This window comes from Balaenoptera borealis (assembly GCF_965194805.1).
Source record: "Balaenoptera borealis genome assembly, chromosome: 9".
NCBI classification, from domain to species: domain Eukaryota; kingdom Metazoa; phylum Chordata; class Mammalia; order Artiodactyla; family Balaenopteridae; genus Balaenoptera; species Balaenoptera borealis.
Window position 1 is genome coordinate 65,097,121 of NC_138873.1, and position 18,471 is coordinate 65,115,591.

The 18,471-nt window shown below is 36.2% G+C and overlaps 1 long non-coding RNA gene across 1 annotated transcript in view; it reads left to right on the forward strand.

Annotated features, from left to right (window-relative positions):
• The first annotated feature begins 216 nt into the window (after positions 1-216).
• Positions 217-18,471, forward strand: part of LOC309635319 — a 545,314-nt gene continuing 527,059 nt past the window's right edge. The window contains exon 1 of the long non-coding RNA XR_014248761.1: positions 217-766. This is a non-coding gene — a long non-coding RNA (uncharacterized lncRNA). The remainder of the gene's footprint in view (positions 767-18,471) is intronic.

Consider the following 18,471-nt stretch of genomic DNA (forward strand, 5'->3'; position numbering starts at 1 on the left):
GAATTTATTGTTGTATATGGTGTGAGAAAATGTTCTAATTTCATTCTTTTACATGTAGCTGTGCAGCTTTCCCAGCATCACTTATTGAAGAAACTGTCTTTTTTCCATTTTATATCCTTGCCTCCTTTGTTATAGATTAATTGACCATAAGTGTGTGGGTTTATTTCTGGGCTCTCTGTTCTGTTTCATTGATCGATCTGTCTGTTTTTGGTGCCAGTACCATGCTGTTTTGATTATAGTAGCTTTGTATAATAGTCTGAAGTCAGGGGAGCATGGTATCTCCAGCTTTGTTCTTTTTTCTCAAGATTGCTTTGGCAATTTGGGGTAATTTGTTGTTCCATATAAATTTTAGGATTATTTGTTCTAGTTCTGTGAAAAATGTCATGGGTATTTTGAGAGAGATTTCATTGACTGTAGATTCCTTTGAGTAGTATGGACATTTTAACAATATTAAATCTTCCAGTCCATAAACACGGGATATCTTTCCACTTCTTTGTATCATCTTCACCTTCTTTCATCAGTTTATTAGAGTTTTCAGCATATATGTCTTTCATGTCCTTGGTTAAGTTTATTCCTAGGTATTTTATTGTTTTTCATGTGACTTTAAATTTTTATTTATTTATTTATTTATGGCTGTGTTGGGTCTTCATTTCTGTGCGAGGGCTTTCTCTAGTTGCGGCAAGTGGGGGCCACTCTTCATTGCGGTGCGCGGGCCTCTCATTATCGCGGCCTCTCTTGTTGCGGAGCACAGGCTCCAGACGCGCAGGTTCAGTAATTGTGGATCACGGGCCCAGTTGCTCCGCGGCATGTGGGATCTTCCCAGACCAGGGCTCGAACCCGTGTGCCCTGCATTGGCAGGCAGATTCTCAACCACTGTGCCACCAGGGAAGCCCTCATGTGACTTTAAACAGGACTTTTTTCTTGCTTTTTATTTTGATAGTTCATTAATAGTGTATAGAAAAACAACAGATTTCTGTATTTTAATCTGGTATCCTGCAACTTTACTGAATTCATTTATTAGTTCTAATAGTTTTTGGTGGAAACTTTAGGGTTTTTCATATATAGTATCATGTCATCTGCAAATAGTGACAGTTTTACGTCTTCCTTTCCAGTTTGGACACCTTTTATTTCTTTTTCTTGTCTGATTGCTATAGCTAAGGCTTCCAGTAATATGTTATATAGAAGTGGTGAGAATGGGAATCCTTGTCTTGTTCCTGATTTTAGAGGAAAGGCTTTCAGGTTTTCACCTTTGAGTATGATGTTAGCTGTGGATTGGTCATAAATAGCTTTTATTATCACTACTATGGATTGGTCTGTTTAGATTGTATATTTCTTCCTGATTCAGTCTTGGACAGTTGTATGTTTCTAGTAATTTGTCCATTCTTGTAGGTTGTCCAATTTGTTGGCATATGACTGTTCATGGTATTCTCTTATGATTTTTTATATCTCTGTGATATCAGTTGTTAGTTCTGCTCTTTCATTTCCTATTTTGTTTATTGGATCCTCTTTATTTTTACCTTGATGAGCCTGGCTAAAGGATTATCAATTTTGTTTATCTTTTCAAAGAAAAAAAAAAACAGCTTTTGGCTTTATTGCTCTTTTCTTTCGTCCTTTCTTTTTTTCTTTTGGTCTCTATTTTGTTTACTTTCTCTTGATCTTTATTATTTCCTTCCTTCTGCTGACTTTGGGTTTTGTTTGCTCTTCTGTTTTTTTAAATACTTTAGATGGTAGGTTAGGTTGTTTATATGAGATTTTTCTTGTTTCTTGAGGTATGCCTGTATCACTACTAACTTCCCTCTTAGAACTCTTTTGTTGCATCCCATAGATTTTGGAAAGTTGTGTTTACATTTTCACTTGTCTCAAGGTATTTTCTGATTTCCTCTTTGATTTCTTCATTGACCCACTGGTTTATTAGTAGCATGTGCTTTAGTCTCCACTAACATAGGACTCTCAATCAACTGAATATAATACAGGAAAAGTAAGGACTTCTTATTGTGTTTACCTTTCCTTTTTCAAGTGTCTTATCATTTGTTTAATGTTAATTAAGGTCACAATTATTTATATAAGGCTTTTTTTTCCCTCTATTAGGTGACAAACTCCTAGAGAATGGAACTTGTACACAATTCATTTATATATATTTATATTCCATATCATCAACCACAATGCATTGTACATTCCAGGTGATGAAAAAGTACTTATGGAATAAAACCAGAGCAAATATTTTTATTTGGCTTCTATTTGGTTTCTATTTCTTTATAGGGAAAAGAAACTCACTCAAGATAGTTTAAATTGGTGGTACTTTATTATAAAGATAAATGTGACAGTAAAAGAGAAGCTAATTAAAATCTTAGATTGCAAAATATATTAGTATGTGGCCTTAGACATACTGTAAGTAGATGAAAGTTCTAGATCTATGACAGTTCTAGCAATTTCAGCACAGGAATTCATGAATTTTTACTCTAGTCCTTCATTATTTCTGCTTCCCAACAACTTGCCAATGTGTCTGTCTTTTTCACTTTCTATTCTGAATCTCTTGCAAGACATTGTCAAGCTTTTTCCAGCCATGCTCTGAGAATCTTCTTTCACAGACAGTATACCTACACTTCTGCCCATTGGAAACCACTTTTATAATGTATATTCTTTCAATATTTCATTGTTCTAGTTGTCACAGAGTTTCTTTTTATTGATTTTTGACTCATCTTGCCTCTCTGAATGCAGTCTTTGCACTTTAGATTTTACAGCTAGCTACTTGATTCTCTTTGGATTTCTATGTGCAAGAATACAGATTAATTGGCTCAGCTAACTTAGATCAGAACTCTCAAACCAGACCATTTCATAGATAATTAGCCAACCTATGATTAGGCTGTTCTTGGGTCACATGATCTCTGTCTAGGAGTAGGGAGGGGCATTCATATAATCCACATGTGATGCTCCCTCAGCTGACACTGTGGGTGGAGAACTCTCTCCTAGAAGTGACGTTAAGTATGGCCTTATATCTTAATGGTATGTCAAATACAACACTTCCTGTGAAATATTACTTAAAGATAAAAAGATCTCAGACAACTTATTTATCTTATATCTGAGCTTCTCATCATAGAATATTTATTTTTAAAACTATAAGCTAGAGTTTAAATTACTCTCTGTGAGGAAGTTGGCTCTCTTAAACGGTTCCACTAATTCTCAAACGCTATATTCTATATTATTTTTCCAGTATTGGCTCTTATTTTCCCGAAGTATATAAATAAATAATTAGGGTCCAATTTATTACTTCATTTAACCATTTAATATCTAAGGAGATCGAATGTAATATTAAAGGAGTATGTGAGCAAAACCAAAACGAATATTGTGATATAAAGAACAATTGTATATATATGTAGGAAGGGAGAGTTAGAGAGTAATAGCCCAAGATAGAAGACTAGACTATGGTGAAGATACTGTAATTGTATCATGTGAACTGAATTAATTTAAAATATGTCCTTTCTACAAGGATAAATATATGTATACACACGCATGCGCACACACACATACACACACACAGTTTAAAGACTTCCCATCAGAGTAGTGGAATGTGAACCAAGGAAGAATATATTTCATCAATAAGGCTTGCAGGGGAGTTAATAGGCTGCAGAAAGTTAATAAGCAAAAAAGGAGCCTGAGATAAGGAAAGTGAAAAAGCATTGAGGAGAAGAGATGAGGTTTTACAATCATATCAGTAAAAAAAGAGATAGAAAATAGGCTCACTAATAAATTAGGGGAGGTATGAAATTAAAGAAATCAGTGATAACCTCAAATGACTGAGGTGCTAAACTACTTTAACAAGAAAAATGAAGAAAAGTAATATGCATAATTAGAACACAATAGAAATCTTGCAAACATAGAAATTTACAAAAGCAGGAAATGCACACCTGAGAAACTTGGCTAGGTTGGGTAAAGCACATTGACATAATCTATTTTGCATCAGTTTCAGGAGAGTAACATAGACTTCACATATGTTAACTCCAGAGTACTTAAAATACTCCTTTGATTGGATTGAAATATTATCCCTTAATTGCCAATGGAGAATAAAGATGAAATTCCAACTGCTGAAATTTCCTTGACAGGAAAGACAATTTTGAGTTCTTAGTCACTAAATAGATGTGTTACAATTTTATAAAGTTTCCAAATAGGTCCTGTTGTCATAGCTCTGATAAATAAAGGAGGCTGGATATATAATGCAGGAATCAAATAGTATAAAAATTCTGCTGTGGTGTTACATATTCATAATCAAGAAAAGAATAAAGGGAAGAGCAGAGTAAAGTATGAGCCACTGAGGACTATTTAAATGTTAGTCCTAAAGAGGTTTTATTTAAAACTAAACAAAGCATAACTTTTTTTTTTTCTATTCCATAAGCTTGTTAGTAAACCAGGTTATGGTCACATATGCAGCTTATGTAGACATTATTTAGACATTATTTGACATTATTTGGCTAACTAAACTTGGAAAAGCCAAATATGCGATCTTTAGTTTCTTCATCTGAAAACTGGGTTACTGAAGAACAAATATTAAATGATACATACATGATAGTCTTTATTATTACTAATTTTGGCATTTAATTAATATTTTCCCAATCAAGCAGCAATCCCTGTCTTAAAATCTCTATTTTTTTCCATACATTTTTGTAATTCTCATTATTTTTCATTACTACTAACATTTTAACAATGTTCTACATAGTTTCTTTTGTCCTTGGTTAAGTTTTTATTGTTGCTGTTTTTAACTATCATTTTAAACCCTGAATTGAATGCAGTCCTCCCTGTAGTCACATGGAGTCACATAGCATATGTTCCACAGATTTTTCAGTGTACAGCCAGAATCATTTTGAATATGACAAAAGCTAGGTATTGAAAAATGAAGTCAAATATTCAAGGTCATTTAAATTACTTCTAGCCAGTGGTAATAGTGGCGGTTGAAGTTTAGACATGATATCTCTACGGATACAGTCAATTTGAAATAGCTAATATCTTTTGTTAGATCGTTTCACCAGGACTAACAATACTTAATATACCTTTGCTGGATAATGTTAAAATACTGAACACTTAGTGTTACGTACTTTTGAATTAGACAGAAAAACCATTCATAATGATTTAGCATTTTGATTTCTTAAACTGTTGTTATGATCATTGAATCTTCCATTATAAGCTGAATTTATTCTACATTCAATCTAAAATCCTGGAGCTGTGGTAGAACATATAAACTTAGGAGATATATTGATTCTTGCTAACACAAGTTACCTATGGCACATGGGCAAATCAGGTGAACCAAGTTTGGAGACTGATGCAGGAAGGGAGGATGATATTTAAGAAGAACTGTAAACCTAAACAATCCTCTGCAGAATCTTCTGTTCTTAATTTTAAAAGCAGGAGCTCAAGGTAAATGTAAGGCTTTCCAGTACAGCAGTGGTTCACAAAGGATAGTCCTCAGATGGGCAGTATCAACATCACCTGGAAACTGCATAGAAATGCAAATTCTCAGGCTCTACCCTAGAGCTACAGACAGGGCCCAGTAATCTGTGTTTTACAGATTAATGTAATAAGCCCTCCAGGTGATTCTAATGCAGGTTAACTTTTGAGAACTACTGTATGACGTTTTAAAATTGTAACATTTGGGCAGAATTATTACATTTTAAGTTGGACAGAATCTGGGCTGTCATTTGTGTATATATATATATATATATATTTTGAGATTTGTTTAATTTTGAAAAAGACATACATGTTTAAACTGAGTACTGATAGTTTATAATAGCATAATTGTTAACACCTGTTTATGTGTCTGGCACTTTGAGTTATTATATTTCTTTTTCACAAGAAGTCACACTCTATGTACATATATCAATTTTAGGTTACTTCAAGAAGTATTTTTCTTAACTTTGCACAGAGGTAGAATAAATTTTAAGTATTCAAAATTTAAATTCTTAGGTAGAAAATTTCCTTGTGATTTAAATAAAAACAAGAAAAATCCCTTAGGTCACTGATGTCTTATAACAGATTCATTCATTTATTCATTCATTTCCTCCACAAGTCTGTGAGAATCTGTTATGTGTTAGGCCAGATATTCGGTGCTGGGAATAAAATCATACAAAATAAACTTCTCCCTAATAATTTATAGTAATATATATTCTTTTTTTTTTTTTTTTTAAATTGGCACAGCATGGCAGCTGGGGCTGAGGTCTCAGGGCCCAGAGAGGACAGGGGACAGGCAGAGGGTCACTTTCTGTCTGTCCCCTCCATGGCTGGAAAATCCTTCAGGGACAAATGACAGCCCTAAATGAAACTGTGTGTGTGGGGGGAGGGGTGGCACACACTTTAGTGGCTTTTTTTTTTTGGCTGTGTTGGGTCTTTATTGCGGTGCGTGGGCTTCTCATTGCGGTGGCTTCTCTTGTTGCAGAGCACAGGCTCTAGGTGCGCAGGCTTCAGTAGTTGTGGCACGCAGGCTCAGTAGTTGTGGCTCGCGGGCTCTAGAGCTCAGGCTCAGTAGTTGTGGCGCATGGGCCTAGTTGCTCCACGGCATGTGGGATCTTCCTGGACCAGGGCTTGAACCCGTGTCCCCTGCATTGGCAGGAGGATTCCCAAACACCGCGCCACCAGGGAAGTCCCGATAGTAATATATATTCTTAATTCACCATTTGGAATTAAAATTTACCACATATTAATTGATCACACTGCTCTCATTTTTCATCTCCTCAGTAACATTTTAGTTCTAATTTACTTTCTAACAAATTCCCCTTATATTAGTGTTTGGAATGGTTAGGAAAAATCATCTCTAAGGAACTATATTTGGGTGCCAAATGCACCTCGATATACTAACTGGATGACCTTCAAAAAGTCAGTGTTCTGAACCTCATCAATTTCATTTGCATAATGGTAGCGATAACAGCTCTGAACTTAACCCACAAGACTATCTGAAGAGCAAACTAGATAATGAACATGTAAATTTACTGTGACTGCTCTACAGTTTTACGTGTTGTGTGTTTTTTAAAATTGTCTATAACAAGCCACCATTTATAAATAAATCAATTTCATACATTTAAATTCTGGCTCTGATACTTACCTGCTCTTTGACCTTGGGTAAATTACTCCATGTCTTTGTACTAGAATTTCCTCAAATTAAAATGGTGGTAACATTATGGGACTCACATAAACTTTTAAAAAACAAATGGTATAACCGGTGTGCCTAGACTACTATTTATTACATTGCTTAGATATATTTAACACTTACTATCCTTGTTATTAAACTACTTTAAAAAACCTTATAACTAAAACAGTATTCAGGCTAAACTTAAATACTTAGGACTCTGTATTCCCTTATCCCCTTCAACATGAACATTAAACCTCTTATTGCAAGTTAGGAGTTTCATTTAAACCTCTTTGACATATTTTAGAATATGTTTGTTTTGAAGGAAAAGAATAATGATTTTAGCGACTTCCTTGGCTCTTTCTGATGAAGCAATGTCTAAAAGAAGCTGAAGTTATTTGAACTTTTTGGTCTTTTGGATTTCAGATGAACTTAAAATTTCATTTACTGATATAACTCTAGTGTACTCCAAATTAAACAAAACCCAACTTTTAGCTATTGGAATTAACTAAAACCTTTTCCATAGAGGTAAGTTTGCTTGCTATTTACTTATTTTGCCTATATGTCTCAGTTATATGGATAATGAGGTAGTCATGGTTTCTTACAAGACTGGATCACATACCAAGGCAAGAATATATAGCAGAATAACTGAAAGGCAAGTAAAAGTATTACAGTTGGAATTAGATTTTTGACCCAATAATATAAACTTAACTAAATGATGGTATTGTTCCCTAGCTGCAGGTAGCCCGCTAAACCAGTTGGACAAAAATTATGTTGAGGCTCTTGTGGAGCTGTGAGAGGCTAGTGTGTGTGTATGTGTGTGTGTGTGGGGGGGGGGGTTGGGGATGAGGAGCCGGGATTGAACAGCTGTAGCCAGACAGAGAATCATCTCTCCTTTGCAGCTGCCTTCCCAGGCTCATGACCTGGTGAGCTCATGGACCAGCTGAGGTGTGCTTTGCTTAGTGAAGAGAATTTTAGATCCAGCCTCTGATGGGGCCCAAATCGCTCCACTAGCCTGAGTACCAGCCTTCCCTGGATAACCTAGGAAATGACTACTCCCTGTCTCATAGAGGCAACTTATCCACCAGGGTAAATAGGGTAGCTCTTTGATGGATAACACATCTGGAAGGGAAGCAGCAGGAACCACACACACCTGCAGTTTAAATCTCAGAAGGTATACCGTGTTTTCTTTTTTATATTCAATATTTCAGCGTCTATGTGAATAGAGTTTTTATCCCCCTTGAAAAGTTTAAGATTTTTGTTTGCATCAAACAAAAATCAAAAATGTAAGATTTTTGTTTCGTAGTTCTCCACTAAACCCAGCCTTTGTTTATTTGTTTATTTTACTCAGACATTCCTACAAAGTTCCACATCCTTTTTGGTCATTTTCCATAATGTGCTATCTCATTAGAACCCAGTGAAAATGACTGCAGGCTGGCTGACTTCAAGCTGAATGGATTTGGCAGAGCGCTGAATTTTTTCCTGGCCATCAGCAGATTTCAGCATACTTAGGTGAATTGCCTTTGCTCTGAATGAAGTTTTAAATTGATCATGTGCACTCGGTAAACTGGTTGTTTCGAATACACAAAGTGAACATACAATCTTCTAAAAGTTGAGGTTGTTCTCAAGTATCACAGAAAGGCATCTCTACAATAATCAGCATGTTTTCAAACCTAAATATGGTGAAAGCAGACATGTGCATCTCCATACAAGCTGGTCAGCAGCAGGCAAAAGCAGCCCCAAAATTCAGGAAAAAATAAACCAAATGGGTACTAATTTTAGGATCACAATTTGGAACTTGCTATTAAAAGTTTAAAAGTAAATATTTTCTATGCAGCAATCATACTTGTATCCCTCTTTTCCTTCAGATGAACACAAGTTTTAGGGGGGAAAAAAGCCTATGTTAATATTAATTGCAGTAATGTTTGTATTGGGGGAAAAATGTAAACCACCCCACTGCCTAACAATAAAAATATGTTAAATAAAATAATATTAATAATACAGTTTTTGAAAAGAATGAGAAATGCATTCATGTATTGGTATGGAAAATTGTCTAAGACAGTCTTAGAGAAGAGTATCTTATGGGATGACAGTTGTGAAATTTATCTATCTATCGATTCATCTACCTACTTATCTCTTCATCCATCTTTCTATATAACCATTCACAAAGATACATAAAATATCAGGAAATATGAACAACAACAAAATATTAACAATGATACTTTCTGAAAAATGAGGTTAGGAGAATTTGTGTGGGGAGAATTTTACCTGTTGTTTTATGCTTTTCTATATGTGTTAGTGGTCCACTGCTGTCTAACAAAGCACCCCAAAGCTTGGTGACTTCATATAACAACCATTTATTTGTTTACAACTCTGTGGGTAGCAGTTTAGGCAAGGTTCAACTGGGATAGCTTGTCTTTTTGCTCTGTCATGTCAAGGTTCGTTCCTGTGTCTACAGTGAGTTGGTCGGTTAGTTAGGGACTGTTGGTTCCTAACGACCTCACTCCCATGGCTGGGGCCTGTGCTGGAATGGCTGAGACAGCTAGGCTTCTCTCTCCGTGTGATCTCTTTCTAAGTTTGTTCACAGGCAGTGGTCTTCCAAGAGAACAAAAAAACAAACAAACAAAAAACGCAAGCCCTCTTGAAGCCAAGGCTTGGTAGTTACCTAGCTTCACTTTTGCTGTTTTCTATTGGTCAAAGCAAGACCAGCCCAGATTCAAAGACAGGGAAAATCAACTGTGTTTCTTTTTTTCCTTTATTTTTTATGTAGTCAACCCTTTTATTAAACTTCTTTGGTAATATCTGCCACTGACTTGTGCTGTAGAAATCTACCTTAAGATATTTGATTAATAGCTACTTTATTTTTCCTTGTATATTAGTATTTTAAAAGTGAGAAAAATGCTCATGAAATATAAAAGGGAAGGGGAGTGTATTAGAGCAGAAACATTTCTGATATTTAGCTTCAAACTGCTATTTCTTGATGAGAGGAACAGTAACAAATTTGTGGCCATATTTAATCCAACACATTCTACTACTTGAATGTTTTACAATAAGCATTAATTGTTTTAATAAGAATAATAAAAATAAAAACCATTAATATCATGAAGTACTGGTTTGTCTAACTGCCATCTCTGTCTCTGAACTACACAAGAGCCTATTTCTATTTTATCAATAATAACAAAATGTGATTACTGGTTAGTTAGGAATGATTGATTCTGTAACTTATACAAAAAAAAGGTTTGGGTAAGTTTCAGTCTCTGCAAAGAGATCCACTCCAGATGTGAAATTCCAACATGCATGTGAAATGCACATATACTTTTATTTACTAGTAGGCACTAATAACTTGCCCAATCAGTAAATAGCCTTATATGAAATTGCATTATCTTTTGTTGTGTCTGTGGGTAGTTTTAATAGAATTAAAAATCTTTCTTCCTAACAAACATTTATCATTCAGCATTTTAATGACACAATGCTCTCTACTTTATGCAGTAATGTCCTCCTAAAAGGAAATTTAAATAGAAAAGTTATGAATTTTTTTTCAATGGTTATTGTAATTATTCCTTAGTTTTCTGCCTAAATGAACCCAGTGATTAATGGTCTTATTAAAGGTAAGGAAGCCCTAAGTTTTTAGTTTCAACCATGGAAAACGGTTATCCTCTCCTGCTGCATTGTTAGAATTTACTTGTTCCCTCACAACTCCTGTACTTCTCCCTCTCCTCTGCCTCAAGTTTGAGTTTCCTCAGTTATAGAAATCCCTAGCAATGTAATATGAATTAATTTTGTCATGACAATTGTATCTCTAGCACTTGTCTTGTTTACTCTGTATCTACCTTCACCTCTTCCCTCTCACTGGCACTCCAGAGCCAGTCTCTTCTCCCAGTCCTTGGCAAAGCAGAAACAAAGAGGCAGAAGCAAAATTTCAAAGGAACCACTAGCCAGTGAGCCAGATGACAAGTCTCAAAGAAACGCTTGCTTGAAGAGCCTAGTTTTTTGTTTTGTTTGCTTGTTTTGTTTATCTCTGAAATTAGGTATGATCTGCCGTGGAAAAGAGAAAAGACAAATGGCCCAGTGGTGAAGCTAATGTAAGTGTAAGAGAGGACAAAAGGGTGAGGCGTTCTCAAAGCTGAAGGTGAAATTTTCTGTTTCTCAGCAGAAAACAGAACACTCAAGTTAGGACAATGCAGGAGGATGATGATAAAATCACTATGTTCAAAGGTATGGTCTACCTGTGTAGAGAAGCCCCAGGGGTAGTGCAATACTCTGGGGCTGTTACCACGCTAGGCAAAAAGGGGTAAACGAGGAGACTTTGTGATTCATAGGTTAGGGGGCTTGGCCATCTAGAGATGACCAGCAAAGTAAGGAGCTGGGGAAATAAATACTCTGAGCTCAATCGCCTCCCCTCTTTCTACTCCTGGGATGGCTCCCCACTGGCCAAGCCCAAATGAAAGCTAGAGGGCAGGGAAGTCTTTTGGTATAGTCCATTCAGGATCAGTCTCTTGATCCAAGAACAGGGCAGAGAAGAGGATAGATGGGTTCCTAAAAGGCAAAGAGAAGATAGATGGTCCAGAAAGCAAAAAGAGGTAGGGTGGGAGTGAGAAAAAGAAAGGGAGGTTGGAAGAGGAAGAGGACTAGGAGGAGAGGTAGGAGGAGAGGTAGGAGGAGAGAATGAATGCCTGAGGCTGTAGCTATTTGTCAAGCTTTTAGTTAGGAGCCCTAACAATGGTTTTCACACAAGAAGTGTGAAAACTGATTTTCATTTGCTATTTATCAACCTTTTAAATGTTTACATACTACTTCCCTTCCTCAGTTAGATTGTAAGCTACCTGAGGGCAAAGATCCTGCTGATTTATTTACTAAAGTATCCTCATTAAATATTTGTTGAATCACAGTGACTGATAAGTGCATTTTATTGATTTTAAGTGTTTTGAAATATCAAGAATAACTTACATGAAGACTTTTGAGGCTATGTCACTTGGTTCCAGTGATACCACCTTACAATGCACAAGAATGTTAACGTCCCATCAGCTGTCAACATTGTGATTATTAATCTACTACAACTTTTGCTGACAGCAGAGAATCTCTGCTCCTACAACTACAATATTAGTTGGTTTGCCAGAGAAGTTTACCAACAGCTTGAAACTTCCATGATGAAATGACTGGTCAAGTTAGTGTTGATGGCATTTGGCCAGAGCCATCCATCATTAATCCTGGGAAGCAGGACTATCTAATGGTTCCAGTTTTATTCAATCTATTTTATGCAGCCATGCTTGACTATGCAACAAGAGACCTCAGGGTTGATATTAGGATATATTTTGATCTCCTAAAAGGCTTTTCCACTTCAGTAACTTGCAATCCTCCTCAAAAGTCCTTGAGGCAATCGTTCATGAACTACTGCTTCCTGATGACAACATACCCAACATGACCTAAAATGGATTTCAGAAAACTTTGTAGGCTTTGTGTTAGGAGTTGTCTACAAGCTGGGGGTGCCTTAATACATGCTAGATTTCACTAACAAAATCCTAAAACAGTTCAACAACACTAATTTTATTGAAGAACGGTTGACTATTTTTCCTTTGTCATTTTACTAATAATCATCAGGAAGATAAGTAAATTCAGGGTGAATACAGTAGATTTGCGGTTAGCAGATTCATCAATAATTATCACTTTTCATAATCAGATAAAATAAATTTTGCCTTCCTGAGTGCATAAATTGGGAAGCATTTTTTGATTGACTATACTATACTGAATCTTAGAATTCCCTCCCTGATAGCTGTATAACTGCCAGAAAGTGAAATTAAAATGGGAAGATCCTCTACTCACACAATATTCAAGCAGGAAGAGATCCAAGAGTTTATTAACCCAAGTCTCTCACCTTGCATATGAAAGGTAATTGACCTGGTCAATATCATACTATTGACCAATTTCAGAAGCTGGATTATGCTTCAAGTACCTTGACCACCTCAATGTTATTTTCATTACTCTAATTTGAATGTTGTGGTAACAAGTTTCCAGAAGGGTCCTCAATGATCCCCACCACCTGGTACTCATCATGCCCTTGTGAAATCTCCTACCACACTGTATCACAGCTGGTGTGCGTGACAAATAGATTACAACAGATTACTGCACTTCTGAGCTAGGTCATGAAAGGTACTGTGGCTTCCTCTTCACCCTGATCTTGTTTCTCTTGGGAGGAACCAGCTGTAAAGTCTGGGCAGCCCTATAAAGAGGCCCATGTGATAAGAAACTGAGGACTACAGCCAACAGCCAGCAAGGAACTGAGAGCTCTTGCCATCAGCCATGTAAGTGAAAGCAGATATTCCTGACCCAGTCAAACCTCAGGGTGAGTGCAGCACCAGCCAACATCTTGCCTGCAACCTCATGAGAGACCCTGAACCAGAATCACTGAGCTCAGCCACTCTAAGATTCCTTACCCTTAGAAATGATGAGAGATATTACATTTTGGTGTTTTTAGCTGCTGACTTTTGGAATACTTAAGGTTTATGCAGCAATATAACTAGTACAATGTGTTAGTAAAAAATTCCCTCCGTACGTCAGGCAGCTATGAAATGAGGAATCGCGGTAGTTAAATAGGTCTGGAAAGACCATCCAGGCAGTGGTTGTAATCTGTGATCCATGAACCCCTGGGCCCATGAATAGACTTTAGAGATATGTGAACCCCCAAAATTACATGTGGAATTATATGGCTATCTGTGCAAATGTGTGCTTTTTTCTCCTAAAAAGGGTCTCATAGTTTTTGTTTGATTTTCAAATATATATATGATTTCCTGCATAGTGAATCACTGGTCTATGGCCCTACTATAATATTATGTCCTGAGCGCATTGAGTACAGTCAATCACCTTCTTTATTGTAACTTTAGAAACTTTCCATAGTGCCTTACATAGTGGGACCTCAAGAGATGGATGTTGGTTGAGGGACTGAGTAGGTTCATATACTTGTGTGCACATATACCTACTATGGTTGGCAAACTCCGTAGCCATACACTCTCAGTTGTTTTTGCAACTATGATGCATCCCTCATCTCTTGTCACAATTATTAGATATATAAGGGTGTTTAATTCATGACTTTGGAACAATCTGAAGCTAAGTGGCTCAAACTGAGATTGATTCTTTGGTCTTCTTAGCATGGTGCATTCAAAAGCTGGAGAGTGAAGTAACCATTAAGTATGCATAAAAGAAACTTTCTGGACACATTTTTTACCTTTTTTTCTATGCTTCACACACAAAGAGTTTGCTGTAACAAATGTTGACTTTCTCTTAATGTTTTTCTTTGACTTTCAGCAGTGCAGGAAAACCATTACCTCTTCAATTAAAAAAAAAAATGTTGTAGAGTCATTTGCTATTTTGACTGCTTATTGCTTCTGTCACAGCTTTAGAGTTGAACCTACCACATTTACTAACACCCTGCCTGTCTTTTGTAAGTAGTTAATTATAATCTCATGCAATCTTTCTGGAAACCTATATGCATTAACAAAATTGGTTTTCTTTCAGTTGTGGCTATGCATTGATGGATCCCAGTTTCACCTATGTTTTTACTAAGGGTAATGCTGCTCAGGCCCATACAATGGACCCAAGTGTGTTTATTTTAAGAACTTTGTGGAATTATACCCACTTCCATCTTCAAAGTAACGTTTGAAGTTCCTGCTGCAATCTTGATGAGCCCTGTACTCATTCACTACTTACCATTGTGCTGGTATTTCGCAGGCCCCTGGTAACACATTCCTCTTTAATTCAACAAAAATTAGTTTCCATCTGAAAGTTACCTTTATGAACTTTCCCTTTGAAAACCACTATTTTCTCAGTTCTATTGTTTTCAACATATTTACTTACATCTGGGAATGTTTCCAAAAGGAGCTTTAAGAAATTATTGTACACTCGCTGGGGGCAGGGGAAATACTTCTATTGGAAGTTCTGAATGCTGCCACATGGAGAACAAATGAGGGCAATTAATCCTGGTAATTCTCAAAGTGAAAATACTTTATAACATGAAAAATATAGATTTAACAAATTGAGTTTTTCATTTGAGATATGTTTTCTCCTTATCTTGAGGAAATACACATAATTGTATTTTTTGTCAAGATGCTAGTTAATACTTAGGAAATACTTAGGGAAAAAAAAGAGAGAGGATGAAAGCAGATACATATGTTTAAGCCATATAAATAATTTATAGCCTCACAATAATGCCTTATAATATAGGCCAGACTCAGCATGGTAATTAAACTGCTCATTAAGTATCTGTTAATGCACACCCACATATCTCTAAGTCTTCTAGGCCATTCACAGTTCTGCTCGTTAGGTCCAGGGTGAATTACCCACTCTCGAATCCCTTTGGCTCCATTCATTCCTCAAGTTATGCATGCACATAGTCAAAAGATGTTTGTGTTGCCTACTCTATGCTATTTGCTCTATGCTGGGCTGTAGAAATACAGAAGTAGGGAAAGAGAAAATAATACGAACTTGAAGACTGACCTAAACTCAAACTTTGGTCCAGTTTCTATTTTGTATTAAACATAGAAAAATGGTCCAAAATATATCCAGGAAAGTTCTTCTGTGCATTTTGAATGGTTCCTTCACTCTCTATGTAGCACTGCCAGGAACATTTCCCTGCACCATGATTGATAGAAGAATTAACTCAAGTTTTCCAAGTAGCATGTTCTAGAACTTGCATCCATATCCACTACCTTTGTTCTTAATCATTGAGGTTCAGAGAAGTGAGATGGGTTCCTCTGAGAACCTCTTCATGCGGTGCTTATATTAGCCAAAAATTCATCCCTAAATTATTTGATAGACCACACTGGCTCCTTCTGTTTATAATGCAATAATTTAATTTGAGACTATTTACATCACCTACATTATTAGAACGTTTATGCATTGTGCTGACTTTTAGAAATATAAATTTGATAGAATGTGGATAGGGGAGATGGATGAAAGGCATTTGTTTTCTAGATGGTATAAATGGGTAAGCAGTGGTGATCACTGATTTTGATGGTTGCTTAGAATTTTTGAAGTTGAGCCATATACTATATAGTTTGTTTTCTAAGAATATATTTTAGAGTAATTTTAACCAAGCTAAAATCAAGGTAATCAGTTTCTGAAATCTGAAGCTATAATGAAAGAAACAGAAGTGGGAAGGTGAATAAACATAAGACAGAATCAAGAAGAAGAGAAAACCAATCATTGCCTAGAGAACATCACTACAGCACTCTTGGAAAGAGAAAAGATTGATAAAGCTATCAACTGAGAAGGCATGATTTAGATGTAGAAGGCTAAATCTATAGAAGAAGCCCAATCACTGGTTCTGAAATTTTCAGATTTTTAAAAATAAGAAATATAAGCAAGATGCTTAAAAATCTTTAGTGTTTACATACTTTAAACTGAGTTTGTATCATTTCACTCACCCTTGAGGAGACTGTACATTTGTATTGTTTTTACTTTTAATTGAACTATGTAATACTTGTAGAAAATCTGAAGTCTAGAGCTCATTGAATTTTCAGACGCTAAAGGCAATTGTTTAACTACCACCAAGATCAAAAAGCATTATCAGCACCCCCAGGAGCCCCCCTTTATGTTCCCTCTAGTCACTAACCCATCCCAAGGGTAACCCACTCCTGGCTTCTAACAGTATAGGTGGTTTTGCCCATTTTCGAACTTTACATAAAAGTTCTTTACAGTCCAAACTCTTGGCTCAGGCTTCTGTTTTCTGACTGTGAGATTAATCCATATTTTAAAATGTATTTGTAGTTCATTCATTCTCATTGCTATATAGTCTACTATTCTGTGAATATGCCACCTGTGTAATTATCCATTCTACCGCCGATGCGCAAAAATGAAGAGCATTTTGGAAGCTACCAGTTTGGGCCTCTTGAGCACTGTGCTGCTATGTACATTTTCTGGGCCATAAGGTAAGTACATGCTCAGATTTAGTGGCTACTGCCAAAGAGTTTTAAAAAGTGGTTGTAAAGCTTGGGTTTTAAATACAAAGAAGTCAGCACTGCTTGGCAGAAGTCTAATGGCTGAATTTGCAGACTACAGATGAAATTGTGTGAGGGAATTAATGAAACATCAGCCTGTGAATGATTCTTCCCCTTGTAGTCCTATCATATTTTCTCTCCAAAAACACATCTCTTGAGGAAGAATGTATAGACAACAGCCATTACTTTCCTGACATCCACTTGGCACCAGCACCTCGGAAAGAGACTCACTGAAAAAGTCTAAATGTTTGGAAGTGCCTCTATGTCAAAATATGCCTGAGGTTGGAGTGTAAGGGGAAAAAAAAAGTGCACTTCTTTGTAACCTATACCAAGTGGGTAAATTAGTAGAAATATTTTTCAGCAAACAATAAAGTTAGCTGCATACATATTATCTTTAGAGTTGAAATGGGGAAATTGTGAGATGGAATAGGTACACAGGAGATATTTTCAAACGAAAAATAACTATCTGGAATTTTAAAAATAGTTATATCCGACCATTATATTACAAATTTTCTTAATAAGTTTTAAATGATGGCTCCCTCACTTAGCTATGGGGTTTGAATTTATGGGAAAAGAGTTTACAATATATAATCCTAGTTACACACTCTGTTGTGTTACTCTAGAAAATAATTTAATGTTTATTTACTTAGTTCTTACAGACATCTTTTGAAGTCGTATTAGGATGAATAAAAGATGCAATGAAATATTTTGGGAGTGTGGTTATCATTTGGGCATCTGGGCTGAAAGTGGGTACTAGAGGACTTTCGTCAAAGCTGAGTCTAGCATCTCAGCTCTGGAATGTATTACAGGTTTTCTTTCTTAGCCAATACTCTAAATAAAGTTGTTTAGAATCTGACAATACACACAAATAGATCAAATTTCATAAGCACTAATAGTTGCTTCAAAAGAATGATAACAAAAGTAACTTAAAACACACATGTTTGCAAGCATGCATACATGAATGATCTTCACATGGTGACTACTCAAACTCGAAAAAACTATCATGGAAATTATATTGTCTCCAAATGGCAGGAGTTGGGGGAGGAATCACTCAACTAAAACCAATAGAGTAAAATTGCTTTTAAAACACTCAAATAATTTTGAAGTAAAAGTCTCCCTTATCCTATTTTAGCTTTGTTAGGTTAGGTTATATAACCCTTTTTGGTTTGTTTATGCTATGGACTGAACTGTGTCCCCCCAAATTCATGCATTGATGTCCTAAGCCCCAGTGTGGCTGTATTGGGACATAGGGTCTTTAGGAGGTAATTAAGATTAAATGAGGTCCTAAGGGTGGGGCCCTGATCTGATAGGATTAATATCCTTATAAGATGAGACCCCAGAGTGCTCTCTCTCTCTCCCCCCTCCTTCCTCTGC